The following is a 5,387-nucleotide window of genomic DNA, read 5'->3' as shown; positions in this document are numbered from 1 at the left end:
TTTTTTTTTTTTTTCCTTTTTTTTTCAAATTATATAGAAAGGAAACTTATCCCAATATTTATTGAATTGTTGGTACCTGGTAACATGAATTTATAATAATAATTGTATGTTATTGAATTAGGTGAATAAAAAATCTTATATTATATCCCCGAACGGCTTATTTTAATGTCATTTGGTTGGGGAAAAAAGACTAGTCTTTATGGGATGACCTCTTTTTCTTGGGTGGTAAAACTTCCCTTTCTTTTTGGAATTATAGACATTTCCTTCGGTTTCTTTTTTTTTTCTTTTTTTTTTTTTTTCAAATTATGATAATCTATCTATAATATTCCATGTATAATATTACAATCTCAAAATTTTCTAATATCTAATTTATTTTGTTTTCAATATGACATGACATCATCTTTTTTTTTTTTAATGAAGATGTAATTTTGTAGTCACTATCTTTCAGTATACTCTTGATATATTCTCGAGCTAACGAAATAGTCTGCAAATTATGTTAATTAGATTAATCGTATGGAACAAATCATTTGCAATAAGCTAACTAAAAAAATATTAGTAAGAAAAATCAGTTTTCTCTTCATATGTTACAATTTTTTTTACTATATCATCTTGCAAAAGAGAATTTATTTTGATTACGATATTCAAATTCTAATATTACATTTTACAATTTGGTGGGGGCAACAAGTTTTTCGGGGTGTGTAGGGGAGTGAAGAGGAGGGGAAGTTGGGACAAAATCAGAGCATACCGCCACATACTCATATTCAGATAAACCACATGCGTTTGCTCCAGAGATAGAAGAAGTAGAGCTTGACATCAAGAAAAACTTACTGGAAGAATAGGGAAGAAGTTGGAGAGCGTGGGTTCGTCGGAGAAGAATCAAAGGACATTGGAAATTTGGGAGTAGAAGAGCAAGGCACGAGGATGGGAAAGTGTGAAATGGGGTGAAACGCTCAGTTTTTATATGAAGAAAGGAACATAATCTCAACCGTTACCGTTTATCTTGGATTAAATGGACGAATGAGATGTTCCTTGAAAGTTGTGTCAGGCTGTCGAAAAATGGGCTCAGGGTATGAAGTGACGCTTGTTGGATACCCGTCCTTTCGAATATTAGGGCTTGCATCACATTGTCATCAGCCCTAACCCACTCAGAATTCAGAAAACAAACTCATCTACTGCACAAGCTCAATTTTGTTCACTCGGGACAGCGAGTCAGACTCTAGCCCAACTATTTTAAGAGGAAGTGGTGATACCCTAGAAGTGCTCGGGTCAACTTAGAACTCGGGCCATGATGAAATCGGAAGGCCGTGGAAGCACCAGCCCAGGTACATCCTGCATTCACCAAAACCATCGAATGTGATCAGACCAGCATACGCTTGAGTGAGCCTATACTCTCAGCCTAGCCCTGGTAGTTAACATGATTTAGGAGATTGAGGGTCATATCCTCATTATCGCACCATGATCATCTGCCTAGGACACCTCAGTACAAGTGTCATTTCCAAATCCGCAGTATGAGATACCATACTTCATAATCGTGGGCCTGTCACTCACCGCACGTTGAGATGATGTGATTAGACTAGAGGTAGTCTGGTTGTCAAAAGTGACAGTATCATTGATCAGGGCATGAGCAACCATCTTGTCATGAATAGCAACTAAGCACCGAAAATAAGGTCATCGTTAACTTTTCTTTTATAAATTACCATATTTAATTGATATTAATGCATTCATATATTTTTTATTTGAAAGCATACTCTCTATATACTTTCATACTCTCTATATACTTTCCTTTGCGTAAAACACTTGACTGACTTAAACGTCGGAATGGACACGTCGGAAAATCTATTGGCACCCCCACTAACGTTCTTCGCTCTTTTAAATGTACATATTCTCCTGCTCGGGCACTCTCCACTTGATCTCTAGTGTGCCCGAGAAGAAATTCATCTGACCCGGTGTAATCAACCACTATGCTCAACCCGATTTGCCCTGTCGATATCATTATACCATGGATTTTGATAATGCTCTTGAATGGGATGAAATCTTCTGTTCCGCTAAATGTCTCATAGGAGTGAGCAACGGTCGGTTTGGTCAGGTTTTAATTTAAAAAGGTTCGGTTTTCCGATTTTGAATATCTCTAGTAAAAAACCAAACCATTTTATTAAGGTTTGGTTCGATTTTTTGTAATACAGTCCGGTTTATACGGTCGGTTATATACGGTTAGCTAGAATTTTGTTAAGAAATAAAATTATACATCACTTTATGCCTCTAAAANAAATGCCGACTGGTGAGTGGTGAGAAAGAAAAAAAAATGATCGGATTGAAAATTTAGGGTCAATGATACTAAGTTCCTAAATTTTAATAGGCTCGTTATACATGAAAAGTCTTATACTTAACAATAATATAGCCCATTATGCATAAAAATCATATACTTAACAATAATATGGTCGGTTCGGTTATTCAGTTTTTTGGGGAAGTAAAACTGAAAATCGAACCGAAAAATCGAATTTCATAAATTTTAAAATCATAACTGATCGAAAAATCGATAAAACCGAACCATTTAAACCAAATTATTCGGTTCAGTCGGTTTTTCGGATTTTATGCCTACCCCTAATGTCCCGATTCGTGTTACACTTTACTCATCAAATATCGTTTGTATGAATTATTAAAAATTAAATATATCAAATATTATATATAAACAAAATAAAATAAATAACACACTGAAATTTTGATTATTTTTTTAAAAAAAGTTGATAAATTATTATTATTAATTACCAAATGTGTGTAATAACAAAATGAAAGATGATGAAATGGTATAATTTAATTAATTATTAATTATATTATGGTTGATATTATTTTAAATAGTAATATAATCTTGCTTTTATTTTCTTAAGAAACATCTTATTTTTTTAAAATGTATAGTTTTTTTTTCATCATTACCAAAGCAGATTAACATTTCACGTTCCTTTGAATCCCATCATTTTTTTCGATAAATAAAAGTATACAATCAACAAGATACAAACACTATGAGCGTACACATGCAAATACAATCATCATATTATATAAATAAATCTTATAGGAAAAAAAACCTGAATCGCCGTTGATAAGATCGATTTGGGGAATAATCGATGAACTACAATATATATGTTTTTGAAATATTGAACACCGATTAATTAAATCGAGTTTGATTTTCAAACCAAGCAGAAGACACTCAAAATATTTCTTCGTAGAAACCGATTAAACATTTTGTAAAATATTTAAAATATATGCAAGTTGAATGAGTAAAAATATTTTGGTTGAAGCATTTTGTCAAACACTTGATATGCAATATTTTGATATTTGAAGAACACATAAAATGCTTCAACAATGTATCTTTAAAACAATGGAAATGATAAGTAAATACAATTAACAAATAGAAACGAATTTGTTTATGGATGTTCGAAAAATAACAACTCATATGTCACCCCTTCTTTCCCTTGGGAAAGATTCAATAAAAGACTTTAATTCATACAACTCTTTGTATCCAGAAGGGCAACACCCAACTAGGACTCCTAGCACTCAAAATTGCATGCAACACCTTACAATCAGCATATTGTTTAATGTCTCATATACAAAGACTACAAATACATTGTTTTACGTCTTTGTGTGAAGACTCACTGATCTAATATTTGAAGTTCAACTCTCTTGTATATGTGTGAGTGATTGTGTGTGAGGAATTTATCCTTTACGATGTACATCTCAAATGTATCATCACACAAGGGTTTGTTATCTCAACTAGCAGATTTCTTCATGCTAACTGCTCATCTTTTGAATCCTTTTCGAAAGCTCTTGTTTGATCTTCAAGGTATTGTATTTATAGACCTCAACGATGATATAAACGTTAGACAAAAAATATGATCGTTTGAAAAGTTTCTATATTGTTTCTGAAATTGCAACGATCAAATTCGTCTTGCTGGACATTTTCCCGAGCCTAAACTTGTCATTCAGTTTTGCTCCTGGTCAACTGGTTCAGTTTGGCTCAGCTCAACTGGTTTTGTTCAGTTCTTGTCTGCTCAACTGAAATCACAAGATCTCGTGCTTATCAGAAAAACAGCAAGATGCAGCAGAATGATAAAATTCCAACTTTTGAGGTTTCATGGAATCAGGTTATTTAAGTAATCGAAGACGGCATTATAGGGAAAATGTAGAAGCCAGAAAGGGTCATAAGCATAACATAACTATGATTTGAAAGAATTTTAAAAACAACCATTCCTGATAATAACTCTGGCTTCCTTTTCGTTCATATTATTGTTGCACTTTGGAAATCAACAACACTTATTAGATCCACTTCATAAAACATATAATCAGACATTATAATCATTGGTTCTTCTACGCGATATTCACCTTAATTTCCAAAGTTCTCGTTTGTTCCACTATATATTCAAATTTTCCAAGGTTTTGGAAATTATTCGAATCAGTTGCCTAACGCCCACAAGCTCTCTATCAAACACCTACACCTGAATATTTGCAAAATATGAGCAATCGATATTCAATGTCGTTTATTTTTATGGACTTTCTAATCCACATGCATCTGGTGTGCCCTATGTAAGAAAATAGTGACCCGTAAAATAAACGTGTTGAAAATTTGTACATGGCAGCCTCAAATTTTGAAAATTGAGATGCGTATACAAATTTGATTTGAATCTCGAGCTCCCAAAACACTCGGTGATGGTTTGAGTGTGCCTATAAATACCGCAGGCATTGAGGTCCCTAAACACACAATCTCATACAGCAAATACACCATCTAAAGGAGTGTTGGAGTGTTTAGAAGGCTTCAATCTAAAGGAAATCAGAAAGCTTCAACAAATTTTCAATGGCCGGAGGTAATTCTTGATCCGCTTCCGCATATTATTTATCATGTTTATATATGTTTAAAAACATGATTTTTCAGAAAATTTCTAACATTTGGTATCAGAGAAACTCAATACCTCTGCCTTGAAATTTTTTTTTATTTTCTGAAAATCGGTTAGCATGAAGTTTGGATAACATAAATATTAAGAAAAAATACCTGAAATTTCTTCTTGAATATAACCAGAGAAGAACTTAATTTTCGGTTGAAATTCTCGACTGATTCTTGAAATGAAACTCTTGGAAGGAAAGGAAGAAGACGATAAATTTACAATACAAAAGTCATGCATATAAATGTCTTATATCTCATTTATTGAGAGAAAATGAAAAGACACAATCACGTGAACATTTTGAATGCCTGCAAAGCTAATGAATGATAGACCCACTGAAGACAAAAGTCTTTGCCTTAAATTCGTTCAATTATGTAAAATTTTAAATTATTATTATTATTTATTTTTTTAATAATAATAATAATAAAATAAATTATTTGGAAATATTATTTATTATTT

This window comes from Primulina huaijiensis, chromosome 4 (assembly GCF_012295235.1).
Source record: "Primulina huaijiensis isolate GDHJ02 chromosome 4, ASM1229523v2, whole genome shotgun sequence".
NCBI classification, from domain to species: domain Eukaryota; kingdom Viridiplantae; phylum Streptophyta; class Magnoliopsida; order Lamiales; family Gesneriaceae; genus Primulina; species Primulina huaijiensis.
Note: the sequence above shows the minus strand (reverse complement) of the source record.